We start from the raw sequence: 16,794 nt of genomic DNA on the forward strand, positions 1-16,794 counted from the left end.
ATGTTACTTTAATGTATGGAGCTGAGACCCTTGCCAATTGGAGGAAATCCTCTTTGAAGTATACCTCTAAGAAACCTGTACATGGATTCTGTAAAATCTAAAAGTATATCTCAAATAATAAAAATATTATAGTTTTGGAGGTTTATTAAATGATCATTAGAAATCAAGGAATAAAGAGGATACAAAATAAAAACCATGTGTCCATGGCTGGTTAGCCATTTTAAAAATCCCCACTTACCACCATCACCACTGGCTGCAAGCCCAAGCAGTACTGGGACTCTCCCCTTCCTCACATTATATCCTCTGTCTACAGGAAGTATGTAATGACAGGAAGTCAGTGGGCTACTGGGAAATGTAGTTCTTTTTTTTTAGGGAAACAGATTTTCAATTATACAACTCTGAAACATGGCAGCATTATATAGATTCATATTGGGTAGATGTGCCTCCATTGTTCATAGTTTAAAAATATATGGGAGTCTAGCGGCATCTAGATAGCACAGTAGATAAAGTACCATGTCTAGAATTAGGAGGATTCGGGTTCAAATCTAGACTCAGATACTTCCTAGCTATATGACCCTGGGCAAGTCACTTAACTCTGTTTGCCTTGTTCTTGCCTTTCTGTCTGAGAGTTGTTACTAAGACAGAAAGTAAGGGTTAAAAAAAGTTTATAGGAGTCTCCTGAGAAAAGTGGATATGAGGAAGATGAGAGACAAAAGAAAAATAATAGCCTTACAGAGAAAATAAAAGTGAGAGAAGTTAGTAGCAGTGCCAAGAAAAGAGTATTACCAATATTTCTGCTGCAATGGATTCCCTTAATACCTTTCCATGAATTAACCTACTACCACTGCGTTAGGGAGATATAAGAGATGATTGGGAGTCAACTAATGTTCCTACAATTGTGGGACTGAAGGAGGTTAAGTACTACCAGTGTCCTCTAAATTTTAGTCCCCAAGGCAAAGCTCTATTTTCCCCACTCTGTTTATGGTCTAGGTCTATTACTGCTAAAAGTGTGCTCCAGCAGTCATTTGTGAATGGTTCCAGAGATCATTAAGTACCCAATTCTTTATTAATACCTTGCCATTCTCTTTTAATTAAATGTCTTTGTTTTGAATTTAGGTGTTTTCTGGATTGATTAAGTATAAAATGATATATCAATGGGGGTTCAAAGCTATGAATTTTAATAGTCAACTATCCCAACAGGACCATGGAGCTGGGTATAGCTGAGAAGAGGGTCATATTAAAGGGGGGCATGCTAGGTTGCATGCTTGTGAGTAGGTCAAATGTATTTAAGCATATAATTAAATTATATCCCACTTCAATTAAAACTACTAACCGATCTAATCCTGCTAGCGAGACACCTGGCAACATCAACAGTCACACAACAGGAACAGCAGTCCTTCTGTTAGTCCCTTCTGGCTTTTTCAGTTGATGTGGACTGACTGATAGTAAAAAATGTGTGTGTGTGTATGTGTGTGTAAGAGAGAGAGAGAGAAAGAGAGAGAGAGAGAGAGAGAGAGAGAGAGAGAGAGAGAGAGAGAGAGAGAGAGAGAGAGAGAGAGTAATAGAATCATAAAGGCTATCCTTCAAGATCAGTGGAACTACTTTTGGTCCTGACAGGCTATGTATGGGTCAGAGAAGGACTAGATAATTGCTATGATCTCTTAGCATCATAATTCTATGATCATAATAGCTAACATTTATATAGCCCTTACTATATACCAGACACTATGCTAAGTGCTTTGCAGTTATCTCATTTGTTCCTCAGGACAACCCTGGGAAGTAGGTGCTAATATGCTAATCCCCATTTTATAGCTAAAAAACCCCAATTAAATCAAAGAGGTTAAGTGATTAGGAAATGCCTGAGGATGGATTGGAATTCAGATTTTCCAGACTCCAGGTCCAGCATTCTATCTTCCAGACCATGTAGCTGCCCTTTTGAATTTTAGAATCACAGATTTCAGAATTGAGAGGGACCTCAGTGGCCTCCCAGTCACACTCCCACTCCCAAAGCAATCCTTATTACAACATATTCAATAAGTAATGGATTTGGCCCTAGAGTGAAGAGATAAGATCAGGAAAAACCTAGTATTGTGGAAAGGTAACTCCTTCCATTTTTGTTGTTCAGTCATTTTTATTATGTATGACTTCCTGACACCAGTTGGGGTTTTCTTTGCAGAGATACTGTAGTGATTTGCAATTTCCTTCCCACTGCAGCTCATTTACAGATGAGAAAACTGAGTCAAACATTGTTAAGTTGACTTGCCCAGGTTCACATAGCTAGGAAGTGTCTGAGGCCAGATTTGAACTCAGGAAGATGAGTCTTACTGACTTCAGGTCCTGTGCTTTATCCCCGGTGCCACCTAGCTTCCCTCCTTCCATTTTATAGTATCTCTAGCTGTCTAGGAAATTATTTCCTGGCATTGAACCCAAGTTTTTTTTTTCTTTGTTTGTTTGTTTTGTTTTTGCAACTTCTACGGATTGTTCTTATCTCTGTCCCCTGGTACCAAACAGAACAAGATTATTCCTTCTTCCATACAGCAGCCCTTCAAATAAGTGAACAGAGACATTTGTGTCCCCTAGCCTTTTCTTCTCTAGGTTAAACATTCCCATTTCCTTCACCTAATCTTCATGTGGCTGGAATTATGGCTCTTGACAATTCTGGTTGCTATCCTTTGGATATTCTCCACTTTATAGATATTCTTTACCTGTGGCCCCTAGACTTGAGCACAATCTTATGCATCTCAATTAAGTCCAGTCTCATTCACATTTGGGGGCTTATTTATATTAATTCACTATTGATTCATTCTGAGTTTACAATCTCCTAAAAACTCTGGATAGTTTTCAGATGAAGTACACTCTAATCATGCCTCCTCCATTTTGTGTTTGTCAAGTCTATTTTTTTAACCCAAGCATAAGAAATTTATCCTTGCTAAATTTTATTTTATTAGATTTAGCCCAGTGCTCTTGTTCTTGGCTTTGGTTTTCATTGTGTTAGTTATTCATTGGTCCCCTAACATCTTCCCCTTTGTCCCTGTCCTCAATCTTCATGTCTTCTTTAAATCTGATACTTGTACCATTCAGCCTCCAACCAAAATATTGATGTTAAACAGAATATAGTCATGCATCACAGATACCTTATGGACATTATATCTAGGACATTCCTAAAGAAATTTTGAATTTTGAGGAGTGTGAGAAAAATCACTGACTTTGGAGTCAAATTTCCTTTTCTACATGGGCTAGATTACTCTCCTTTGGTTTTCAGTTTATTCATCTGTAAAATGAACGCATGAAAGGAGATGGTCTCTAAGATCTAATTCTAAAATAGAAAATGTTTTTGCATTTTTAAGAGTGTTATTGAATATTTATAATATGGGCATCCCTGAATTTAGCCATAAAATGACTTTAATGCTATTAGATCCCTCTTCATTTTAGAATATGTGTGGCTTTAAAAAAATGGTTTTTGAGTCTTGGCCTCCTCATCTCATCCAGTGCTGGGAAATGCAATGCCCCTTCACCAGCCTGATCTCACTACTGATGAGCAGTGAAGTTTTGACTGGCTCCGTCTCTGACCCGTGCCAGTTCACTGCCATCCCTTTTTAGGTACATGGTGACCCTCTGCTCCCAGGAGTTCACCCTATTAGTCCTGGGTTTACTTCAGACTTTAAGCCCCAGTGAAGCCTGGAACCCACAAGCTCAAATTCACCAGCCACAGCTTCTAGTCTTTTCTATTACTATTATAAAGCTACAGTGACAAGGGGATCCAAAGAATGGATGGAGGAGGAGGGAGAGTGGGCTTTGAGGCTAGGGTCTTACTCCAAGGAAGGTGTGTATGACTCATTAGAGGGGATTAAGACAGGTCACATCTTCCCCCATAAGCCACCCCTCTTCCAAATTTGCCTGTGACTATGAAGGTCACAACAAATCTTACAATCAGGAATAATGAATATTTAATTTAAAAATCAATTTCATCCTCCATTGGGAAAGGCTGCAGCAGAATTTCATTGCATTTGATATTCAATGTGGAAATATGTTGATAAATTAATCTAAATATTTTTAAAAGAAATATAGTAGAAAATCTGCTGTAAAACTGATTCCACAATAAAGACAATAAATGTGTATCACTAAAAAGATACTTTTTGAATAAAGAATAAAAATTAAAAATCTAAACGCCAGTGAGCAAGTGCTAAATCTAATCACCAACCTTTATTACTATGATGACCTTATTAACCACTGAGAGAGTAGTGAGACTTAAGAGTTTATAAAATGTTTTGAGATTCTCGGGAAAGAATAGCAACCATTTTAAGTGAAAATAGGTAAGTTAAATTTTTAAAATGAATTCCAGCTATAATTCTATTGCACAAGACCAACTTCGAGGCAGCTGGTGGTGCAAAAGATAGAGTGCTAGACTTGGAGTGAGGAAGACTTGCGTTCAAATTCTTCCTCAGATACTAGTTAGCTGACCTTTGGCAACCCATTAATCTCAGCCTCAGTTTCCTTAAGTGTATATGTGCATAGTAACATCTCTTCATAGAGTTGTTGGGAAGATCAAATGAGATAGCTTAGAGATTTGAAACCCTTAAAATACAATATAAATGCTAAATATCAATATTATTAGGCTACCGATTTAAAAAGTAGATGCAGATGATTTTATGCAAACACAACAGGAATGAAGCCAGCTAACTGATTATTTTATGGAATCCCCAATTCTTCCTTATCTATAAAAAAGGGAATGGCTAGATGACCTTTAAAATTTTTTCCATATCTAAATTTATGATCTTATACAAACCAATGAACTAAGAACTCTCTGGACTCAGCCATCAGGCACTTGCAGGTCTTTCATTAGGGTTCTAAGAGATCTGGTCTATAACCTACCTGGTCCCTAAAAGTGAGATCCTTCTTTTTTTAACTTGGGCAGTGCTTGGGCTAAGCTTGAAATTCCAGATATCGTAAGGCATTGATCTTGGTCCTGGCTATTGCAATCACCTGGGCTGGAGGTGAATTCCAGTGCTTTATTGGAAGGATTTAAATTTCATTCCATTTGGGAATGACAAAACAGTTTCTGAATCTTTTGGTCTTATTCCCCATAAGCTATTCTTCTAAGTGAAATGAGAGGAAGCAGAAAAGTTCTATCTCTCTCTCCTCATTTCTCAAAGTCTTGATTGCCCTTGACTGTCAGAGAGGCCATTTACCTTCTTAGTCTAGGGTGAATAGGTATGATGGTTTGTATTTGTGCTCTGAGGTCTCCTGAGAAGATGGCAGAGGAAAGTGGGAATAGGGAGGCAGTGGGGTACAGGGAATGGGTCAGATGATGTAGTGTGGTACAATAGGAAGAGTGCTACATTTGGAATCAGAGCACCTCAGTTCAAATCCTAGCTCTGCCAGGTAAAACTTGTATGACCTTAGCTAAGTCACTGAACCTTTGTTGACCTCAGTTTCTTCATCTGTAAAATGAGTGGGTTGAACTAGATGACTTCTCTTCCATCTCTACAACTATAATTCTTTTCCTGGGATTTGAATCCTGGTTTTGTTGTTTCATACTTATATGACCTTAGGTAAGTTAGTTCTCCTCTCTGGGCCTCAGTTTCCCCATCTGCAAAATGATGATTTTGAAGTCCCGTCCATTCTCGGACCACTATCCTTTATTTTAAAATGTTGGTTTTAAAATATCATCTTTGGGTCTCTCTAATTGACGAGTAAAGAAGAAAGAAAAATGTTTATATCATCATGGATGAAATTGCAACTCTAATAGCATTTAGATCACCAAATGACTCTGTCGAGGATTGATCAAATAATCAATAGGCCAAGAACATGAATCTCATGGAAATACAAAAACAAGATAGTCCCTGACTGTGAGATATTTGCAATTGGATTTAGAAACTAAAAACAGCAGCAATAACTGCTGTTTATATGGCACTTTACATTCGTTGTCATCTGATATTCATAAAAATACAATAGCATCAATGTTATTATATAATATGTAAAAATGATGTCATTATATAATATATATTATTATGTTAGGTCATCTATATGTTACAGTGGATAGAGTGCTAATCCTGGAGTCTGGAAGTCATCTTCCTAAGTTCAAAATCTGGTATCTGACACTTAGCTGTGTGACCCTGGGCAAGTCACTTAACTCTGTTTGCTTCAGTTTCTTCATCTGTAAATGATCTGGTGAAGGAAGTGGCAAACCACTCCAATATTTTTGCCATGAAAACCCAGACAGGGTCATGAGGAGTCAGACATGACTGAAACAACTGAACAAAACAAAGTTTATGAGGTAAGAAAATGCAAGATTTTTTGGTGCAAACTAATAAGGTTAGTTATAAAAGGTACCATTTTTATAGTGATTTAAGTTTTGCAAAGCACAATGCATACATTTTTTCATTAGATCCTTACAACCATCCTGAGAGGTAAATGCTGTATGTAGACAGCTGTATGATCCTGGGCAAATCACTTAACTCTTTTTGTCCCACTTCCCTTGTCTATAAAATGAGCTGGAGAAGGAAATGGCAAACCATTCCAGTGTCTTTGCCAAGAAAGCTCCAAATGGGGTCAGGTAGAATTGGACAATCCCTACTTGGCCATTTAGCTAAAATCACATGTAGGAAGATGTTGAATTGAAGGAAGAATTGAATACAATTGAAATAATTAAATGAGAACAACTACACAGATGAGGAAACAGAGGTTGAGATGGGTTAAATGCCTCATGGCCACATAACTTATATGCATGGCAGGATTTGAAATCAGGTCTTCCTGACTCCATAATCAAGCCCTCTTTCTATCATATGATGCTACTACAAGATATACACTATCTCTACTGATGAGGGAAATGAAAATAAGGGGAAAATCACAGGGGGGAAGTCTTAGGATGGGAAGTCTTACAAGAAAATATACAAAACCTTAAAGTGTTAGAAATAAAGAAATCTCTGGGCCACAATTCTGAGCTGAAGATCCCAACTATGTCTAAAGATTGTTGTAAGGAGTTTTTTCATAATTATGAATCAAAGCAACGCATACATCATATATCTTAATCCATCCTAATCCTAATCCACTAGTAATTATTTCTATCTTCTTTTGATTGTGTATAGCTAATAGGCAGGGTTTGTGGGACTCTTTAACTCACATCAGTATCTTTGCCAAGAAAACCCCAAATGGCATCATGAAGAGTCAGACATAACTGAAATGACTGGAATAACAACAACTGCACCTTCCTCACAGAGTTCTGATGAAGATCAAATGACATCAAATGGATAAAGTGTTTCGCAAACCTTAGAAATGCTACACAAATGTTAGTTATTGTCATTATCATTCAAATATCTTACGAGTTGCCCAATCTTGTTAGTTTTACCTCCGCAATATCTCTTATATCCATCCTCTACCCTTTGACCATACATCCGCCATCCTGGTTCAAGCCCTTATCCTCTCTCACCTAAACCATGGCAACAGCCTCCTATTTGCTTTCCCTTCTTCTTCCTCATCCTGTACCCCATCTTTCTCCCTGCTGCAAAAAGTGACTTTCTTAAAGTCCATGTCAGTCCATTTCACTCCCCTGCTCAATAAACTCCAATGGCTTCCTATTGATTGTAGGAACAATTCTTATTTCATTTTTTCTTATTCTTATAAGATGTATATCTTTGTACAAGTTTTATAATATGAATAATTATTAGCATAGCAGTCTATGCATGTGATTTAAAAAACCCTTACCTTCTGTCTTAGAATCAAAACTGTGCATTGGTTCCAAGGCAAAAAGCAATAAGGATTAGACAATGGGTAAGGGACTTCCCCAGGATCACACAGCTAAGAAGTGTCTGAGGCCAGGTTTGAACCTAGGACCTCCCATCCATAGACCTGGCTCTCTATCCACCAAGTCACCTAGCTGCCTCCTCAGCACCCCCTGTAAATAGTTTATAAGTGATCAAATATATGGATATTGAAGGTGTGAGCCCATGAATCTTTTACTGATGGAGTGCATGATCAAAAACATTACTGATATAGACAACAGAGGGAACTATAGAGTTTTAAGGAAAGAAGTGGTTGAGGATGGATTACATGAGGACAAGCAGAGGCTGATCTAGCCTTTGTGCAAAGATTGTGCAAAAGGTAAAGGCAAAGCTGGTGTTTGGCACCCTTCTGTTCTTCTTGGAGGCCTCTCTTTTCCTAATTAGCATGTACTCTTTGTGCTGCCATCTTGATGCTCAGGATTTCCTTCTGGAATGTCCTATCCTTGATTCCTGCTCTCCCAATCCTACCTCACCTTCTTCCTCATTCAAAATCCATCAGTCCTCTTCCCCCTTTCTTGTCACCCTCCTAAGATCCTGGCTGGCTAAGGCGATAAATTAATTCAGACTAAGGAGTGAGTGGTTATTTTATTAATCCCTTCAGATAAATACCCTCTTGAAATGCAGTGTGAATTTACAGTGACTCACAAAGACACTTCAGTATAATGGCTAATGGGGGGATATTTTAAGGCTGGCTCTACCACTTGGCCGCTAGGCAGCTAGATGGTATAGTGGATAGAGTGCCAGGATTGGAGTCAGGAAGACCTAAATTCAAATCCAGTCTCAGACTCTTCTGAGCTGTGTGAGTAGTAAGTAAGCAAGTTACTTAACCTCAACTGTAAAGTGAGGAAAATAGTATCTAACTCATAGAGTTGTTGTGGGAATTAAATGACATGACATTTGTCAAGAGCTTTGCTAAATACTAGAGATTATCATTACTACATGTGTGACATAGAGCAAGTCACTTAACCTCTCTGAGACTCAGTTCGCTCATCTGTAAAATAAAGGGGATAGATACTAAGTTCCCTTTTAGCTCTAAATCCTATAGCTGTAGGCTTCTTTTCAGGTGTTTATGACATTTGTAGGAAAAGAGAAATCATTTCTTCTCTAGTCATTGTCATATGTCCTATAGCTATCTTTGCCCTCAAATGCACAAAATTCCTACATTAAACCCTGGTGCTTACTTTAGTCCCTGTATGCTTGTTGCAGCCTTCTCTACTTTCCTGAGCAATTTCCTCTCTCCGATCCTTCCCTCTCCTTGCCTTGCATCAATCTTCATCCTTCTTAGTACTTCCTCTGTTCCCAACCCATGGTCTTGCTCAATTCATTCAGGCAGCAGGCCAAGGAAACTAGAGGGCCTGTAAGGGAACGAGGGTTAGTGGTCACTGTTGCTTAGTATCCAGTGACCAATGTCAGCAGTGAGGACTCCCTGTTTACCTGAGGGATCAGATGTTCTGGCCAAAGCAAAACCTGAGACCTCTGTCCATCTAGGACAGGTAGGACGAGTTATCAGGCAAGTTGTCTAGTTACTTTAAATAGGTCTATACCTAGGCTGTGTTGGTGAACCTATGGCATGAGTGCCAGAGAGGGGAGCTGCTCTACCATGCCTGAGGACATTTCTTCCATCACCCACCCATCTGCCCAGCAGCCCAATGAGAGCACTTCCTCCTGCCCTTGTCTGGGGTAAAGGGGCTATTTTTTTTTAAACCCTTACCTTCCATCTTGGAGTCAATACTGTGTATTGGCTCCAAGGCAGAAGAGTGGTAAGAGTAGGCAATGGGGGTCAAGTGACTTGCCCAGGGTCACACAGCTGGGAAGTGTCTGAGGCCAGATTTGAACCTAGGACCCCCCGTCTCTAGGGCTAGCTCTCAATTCATTGAGCTACCCAGCTGCCCCCTTAAAGGGGCTATTTTTATGTGATATGAGGGGTGCAGTTTGAGCACTCAGTCTCTAAAAGGTTCACCATCACTGGAGGGGATATGTGTTCAAAGCAAAAAATGCCCCTGACCTTTTTGCCCTCCTCCACCCCTCCATATACAAATAACAACTCCAAAATATCTGTATACAGGTGAAATCAGACTAAAGTGAATACTAAGGACAGCTTTTGAAAGGAAAAAGGAATCACAAAATGGCAACCAAAGGAATGTGTATGAAAGAGGAGGGGCATTTCCTTGCTTAATACCAGTGAGTGTGTTGGGTTTTTTGGACTGCTTATGTATGCCTGCACATCAGCCTCTTATCCTTTTTTTTTTCTTTTTTTAGCACCTGCTGGTCTCCTCCTTAAGTTACTCAGCAGTTGTAACTCAAGCTTCCCAAAGCATGCAGTCCAGAACAGTTGTCCCAATTCGGTGGACTTTGGAAACTTCTCTGATCTCAGACTAAATCTCATATGCTTTTTACACCATTTAAAGAAAATTGACCCTGCCTTCTGCACATACTGACTCTGTGATTTTAGGTGTCACTTGACCTCTCAAAGTCCCAGGCAACTCTAAGACTAGACATTACAGAAAAGTTGTTGGTCTCCTTGGCTGAAAGAAGTGAGTTCTCCACTCTGAGATCCAAGTTCTTTATAAAAAATAAACAAAGGAAAGAATAAAATATGTGATGACTTGTTCACTCATTACCAACACTTTTAACCTATTTAGGATTTTCTTGGCAAAAATTTTGGAGTGGTTTGCCATTTCCTTCTCCAGCTCATTTTACAGATGGGGAAACTGAATCAAAGAAGGCTATATGACTTGTCCAAGGTCACATAGCTAGTACATGTCGGAGGCTAGATTTGTCTTCCTGACTCCAGACCTGGCTCTTTATCCACTGCCCTGAATAGGTGCTTTATGTGATGACTATTGTAATGCAAATGAAAAAAAAAACCCTAAAAAGCAGGCAAATTCAAATGAATTTCAGTGGCCACTCTTGGTTGCAACCAAAGAAGCAAAGATGACACGTATTTCCTTTCTTTGGTTAGAGATGTAAGTTACTGTGGGAATGGAATGTTGAATACACTGTCAGATGTGGTTATTTTTGCTCAGTGTTTTTCTTTGCTAGGAGGGAAGAATAGGTGTAGAGCATAGAGTAATGCATACTGGGAAATGACTGTGGTCTTGAGGTAAAATAAAACTTAAAAAATAACAACAGAGGGACAAATGGCTAGAAGTCCATTTTCAAAAGCATAAAAGATTTGAGAGTCTTTTCTGCCCTCAGGAAGGCTCCAGCAGCATGCCCCTTTGATGGGGAGGATCAAAGTCCTTTTTGCCTTGACAAGCAAGGTGAAATCCCTGCTTATCTTGTCTCCGTGCAGAGTGAGTGGGTAGGCTTAAACCCCTAATCGCAATAACTGACAACACATGAAAGAAAACATATGGAAAGAGAATGCAAAAACAAATGATATTACTTTTTAAGTCTCCATACTTATTTTTTCCTTTTGACAGACCATAAATACATCTAAGTTAGTAATATAAATTGAGAGCCAGACTGTGTAATAGTTCGAGTGATAGATTTGGGGAGAGAACAATCTGAGTATAGATTAGGGTTAGAATCTGAAGTCAAGAAGACCAAAGTTAGTTCAAATCTAGTCTTAACACTTAACTTCGGTCTGACTCAGTTTCCTCATTTGTAAAAGGGGTATAATAGCAGCATCTGCCTCCCAGGGCAAGTGAAGATCAAATGGGACAACTTTGTAAAGGGCTTTGCAAATCTGAAAGTGCTATGTAAATTCTAGTTAACATAACTAAAACAAACCCACCTCTGACATTTAATGGCTGTATAACTTTGGAAAAGACATTTCATCTTCCCAAGTTTCATTTTCCTCATCTATAAAATGTAATAACATCTACCATTCAGGTTTAGTATGAGGTTCAATTGAGATAATGACATTCAGTGCTATATAAATATGAGTTATATAGATCTTTATTCCTTATTTTGTATATTTGTTTCTTCATCTGTAGAGTGGGGATAAGAACACCTGTCATTATTGCCTCACAGGGTTAATATGAGTCTTGAATGAGATAATGTTCATTCAACCCTATATAGGTGTAAGCTTCTGTGTAGGATTTTGTTATTTATTTGAGACTCAGTTTCCTCATTTGTAAAATAAGAAGGAAGTGGCAAATCACTCTAGGATCTTTGCCAAGATGGGGTCATGAAGAATTGGACGTGACTGAACAACCCAAAGCAACACAATATATTAGAAACCATAATGAAAGGCATGGCTTTTGCATGTCATTGTTCATCACATTGTTCAGATTCCTTGGTTTGATCACTGACCATAATTCATTGACCTTTCTCAATGAATTCCCAAAGACAAATCACTGAGAATGAATATATGCTAGTACCAATGTCCTAGATGTAATCTGATATAGCAAATTATCCCTGAGATAAAATGCAGATAAAATTCCTCCACTTACTTAAAGAGATTAAACCTCTTGAATCTGGAAAGCTAGAAGTTGAGAAGACTATTACTAAAGTCTATGATATCCTGAAGAATATAGATATAGATATAGAATATAGATAGCTATAGAAATGACCCTTTTATCCAGATCTCAGAATCTAAGACCAAGAGAACACTTTATAAATGTTAAAGAAGCCCACCCAGAGTAAAATTAAGTAAAGGGAAGAGCTTCTTCCATCAACAGTTAACATATATGACCCCTAGGGGTTGTCCAGAATGAAACCATAAATAGGTTTAAGACAGGCTTAAGGAGAACGTATAGAGCAGAAAAAGGCTCAGAATAGCTGGGACCGGTGGCCTAGACATATAGTCCCTGCTGTGGGAAGACTGACGCTTGTGGATCATTAGAGTAAGGGAGCTTTGACCTGCAGAAGAGCCAAAACTGATCAGGTGTCCCTACTAAGTTCAGCATCAATATGGTGAGCCCCTCAGGGTAGGGTCTGTTAGGCTTCATAAGATGGGTAAAGTGGACCAGGTGGTATACAGAGAATATCAAAACTCCTATGCTGATCAGTAGTAGGATTGAGTCCTGGGTTGTATTAGTTTGGGCAAAATAAGGAGAAAATGCAATCACTCACCCTCATTGTTCCCACAAATAAACTTAGACTGATATGTCACCATAAGTAGCAATATGCTTCTCAGAGGATGAGCCCTAATTCAGGGAAGCAGGTCTCAAAAGGTTGGTATCAAAGTGGATCATCTATCATCATCATCATCATCATCATCATCATCATCATCTCTCTCATCTATCTATCTATCTATATCTATCTATCTTACCAATTTATCTATCCATCTACCTATCTATGCGTCTATTTATCTGTTGTTATTAATTTGTTTTCAGTTGAGTTCAATCCTTTGTGATCTCATTTGGGGCTTTCTTGGCAGTGATAGTGGTTTGCTTTTTCCTTCTCCAGCTCATTTTACAGATGAGAAAACTGAGTGAAATAGGGTGAAATGATTTGCCCAGGGTCACACAGCTACTAAGTGTCTGAAGCCAGTTTTGAACTCAAAAAGATGAGTCTTCCTGATGCCAGGCCCATCCCTCTATCCACCTAGCTGTTCTCTGCTTATTTATTTGCTTATCTCTCCACCTTCTCCCATATATAGACAAAATAAATAAGTAAATTCATTTGTTTGTTTAATGTGTTCGCTTACTTACTTTATCTATGTAATCTATCTATCTAATTACCTATCTATTCATCAATCTAATATCTATCATATCTATTTATCTAATCTTATCTACTACCTACCAACTACCTACCTACCTACCTACCTATCTATCTACTACAACATGTCCCAAAGATCTTCTATTGAGTCATGGAGATTTTGCCATTTTCACCAGTGGAAGGAATACCTACATACTCATGAACTCCAGATATTTTGGAGAGGTGAAATAAAATAGTGATGATAAGACATATTATGGAACTCATAGAGTTCCTGTGAGAAAAATGGTATCCAAGGATTTAGGAGCTGTAATGGACTGGAAAAATCACCGAGTCTTACTCAATCATTTTTACAGGTGAGGAAACTGAGTCCCAGTGAAGGGAAGGGACTTGTACTTTGCTAACTTTTTAGTGTTGTATATAAATATAAGTTGTCAGTATCTACAGGATGCAAACCTGAAAAACATTAATATAAATATGATTTAGTAGATGAGGGAATAGTAGAATGAGAATACTTTCTAGTTTTCACATTTAAACAGTCAACATTCATACACACCTCCTAAATCAATTTGTTCCCTCTTTAAACACATTTCTGATAATATTTCCTAGTGTTATAGCAATTCTAGCAACATAGGCAGTGTCTTTGGAATTGTCTAAGCTTAGCTGGGCACCTTTGCCAAGTCATAACCTCTATGAGACTCAGTTTCCTTTTTTGTTGTTTAGTCATGTCCACCTCTTTGTGAACCAATCGATCATACTCTTCATTGGATTTTCTTGGCAAAGATATTGGAGTGGTTTGCTATTTCCTTCTTCAGCTCAGTTTTAAGATGAGGAAACAAACAGGATTAAGTGACTTGCCAAAGGTCACAGCTAGTGTCTGAGCCTAGATTAGAACTCAGGTCTTTTTGACTCTAAGCCCAGTGCCCTACCTACTGAGCCACTCAGCTGTGTCAGTTTCTTTACATATCTAAACAAGCATTTACTTAATATCTAGCATGTGCCAGGTTGAAGTAGATGAAATGGTCTTTTACGATTAATTCCATCTCTGGATCTAGAATCCTAATAATCTGTGACTTCACCAGTTTTGGAAATGAAGAAACTCCTACCTAGGCAAATCAGCAACTTCTCATCACTTTAGTTTTAAAGAGTTGCCTGGGGACACTGAGAGGTTAACTGATTTGCCTAGGAGCATACAGCCAATAAGTAGGAGAAGTAGGACTTGAACCTAGAGCTTCCAAACTCTGAAGTCAACTCTTTATCCTCCCTACTATGATGTTTCACATACATACCTGTGTATGCAAGGTGTCCCAAAATATTAGGGCAGTTTTAAGCTTGAATATCTCTAAGGCTTTTGGAATATGTCTGTCTCTTTGTCTGTTTATGTGTGTCTCTCTCCTTGTCTCTGTTTCTCTCGGGCTCTCCTGTGTGTGTGTGTGTGTGTGTGTGTGTGTGTGTGTGTGTGTGTGTGTGTGTGTGTGTGTGTGTGTGTCTCATCTATTTCTGTCTCTATCTCTCTTTCTCTCTCTCCCTCCCAGATATGTGATTTCATTGAGAGGGAACTCCCACAAGAGGAAACTCCCTCTGAGACCAGTACTCATCAAAGCCTTCTCTACAATTCATAGTTTTAGGAAGCTGCTAGAACTCAAAAGGTTAAATGACTATGTCAGGATCACACAGCCAAGAGGAGTCAGAAGCAGGACTTGAACCTATATCTTCCTGCACAGTTTTCTATTCACTCCATTATTCTGCATATACACACATGCCTGTATTTAGTTCTAGTAATTATAAGCAGAGATTATCAGTTTACTTTTAGACTTTTTGAGGGGAAGGGAGAAAGATCAAAAGCCCCCCCCCCCCCCAAGATGTGACTCCACCAGAGGCTAGATAAAAAGCCATGTGTGCTAAAGTGTCAGTGTCATTCCCTAGTTTGAACTGGTTGGGTGTTCTAAATGTCTTATAGCTGGAGAGGTGAATCAGCTGCTCCCTTTCCCCCCTCCCTTCCACATTCCAATGGTTGCATCTGTTGAAGCCTATCAGAGTTAGCTCCAGGAATAGTAACAGACAGGAGGAGCCTGGCCCAGCTTGCCATTTTAAGTTAGGTCCAGTTTAAGGTGCATCTGCTCCTTGTATGCCTTGTATGTCCCATGTGCCTCCTTGCAATGTCTCATCACACTTTAGTTAAGGAACCTATACAGGCACAAGAGAACATGCTCATTCAAAGGCAATCTATTTCAGAGATGGCGAACCAAGGAGCTAGCGAGGCTGTTCTCTCTAGCTGAGAAGGATGCTTTTGACAGTCATCTAAAGTGTGAGTCCTGTGCTCTCCTAGCATTCGCATTCTGAGATCTATATGTTTTAGGTTTATATATGATACACATAAATGTGTAATATATACGCTGAATGTAAACTCTGGCTTCTTCTTAGTAGAAGAAACTTCTGGGGTGAATATAGCGGTGATATATTTTTCTGTCCTACTAAACCATTTAGAAAAATTCACCATACTCAAATATGGGAAGATGAAACTAGATGTGAAATGTGGGATTTAAAAAACACCCCCAAATACCACTGTTTTCTTCCCCCCACACTCCAACCCATCATGATTAGTTTTGGTCTTTCAAGTAACAATTAACTTGGGTTTCAATATATTAAACGTTTTCCAAAATTTGTCTGATCCCTGAGACTTTACACGAAATAGTACCCCCATTTGAACTTCCACTTGAAACCTCAGGCATGGCTAATTTGCACCAGCTGTAGAATTCCCTCAATAGAATTAAACAAAAAATAAAATGTGAAACCTTCTCCTGTGCCCTAACTCCAAGGAGGCACACACCCCAGAACACAAACTCCAGCTCTTACCCTCCACTATCCAAGTGCTGGCCCAGTGTTCCAAAACGAAGCCTCTGTACTGAACTCTTCTTGGTGGATAACCTGAGGGTAGAATGAGAGATATAGAGGGAGAGGGAGAAAAAGAAACAGAGAGAAAGAAAGAACAAGGAAAAATCCCACCCGAGCTGCCAACAGCCACCTGACAAGTCCCAGCAGCAGTGATTTCTAGAGTGACCCTTTCCTGTCACTCTGAAGAAGGGAGCCTGGAGACTGCGCGCTGGGACAGTGAGCATGACCCCTCCTGGCCACCCAGGGCCAGAGGGAGGGACTGGGCTTGGGAGGAAGGAGTTGGATTTCTCAGCCTATCCAACTTTTAAAAGTCAAGGGATCAGTTGACCTCAGTTCACAAAAAAGAATACATTTAGGGTAATGTGGAAATTTCTGGGGGGTGGGGAGTGGTGGAACATGGATTAAAAAATTAAGTCTTTAGAGAAATAGAAGACAATCACCTCAAATTCTTTGGGAAGATATTATCTGTCACAGATTGATTGGACAGATGTTACTGGCTCCATGGGATCTT

General features: G+C 39.1%; 1 protein-coding gene across 3 annotated transcripts in view; it reads right to left on the reverse strand.

Annotated features, from left to right (window-relative positions):
- Window positions 1-16,500, reverse strand: part of KLHL31 (kelch like family member 31) — a 28,916-nt gene extending 12,416 nt beyond the window's left edge. Inside the window, exons 1-3 of one of the 3 annotated variants that reach the window (XM_056818407.1) lie at window positions 16,414-16,500; window positions 16,245-16,316; window positions 1,334-1,439 (exon numbers count right to left, since the gene is read on the reverse strand). The gene's annotated coding sequence lies outside the window, so the exon portion shown is untranslated. Of the gene's footprint in view, window positions 1-1,333; window positions 1,440-16,244 lie in introns of all 3 variants that reach the window. The other 2 variants (XM_056818406.1, XM_001364532.4) reach the window with 2 other exon arrangements.
- Between the last annotated feature and the right edge of the window lie 294 nt (window positions 16,501-16,794).

Source organism: Monodelphis domestica, chromosome 2 (genome assembly GCF_027887165.1).
Source record: "Monodelphis domestica isolate mMonDom1 chromosome 2, mMonDom1.pri, whole genome shotgun sequence".
Lineage (NCBI taxonomy): Eukaryota > Metazoa > Chordata > Mammalia > Didelphimorphia > Didelphidae > Monodelphis > Monodelphis domestica.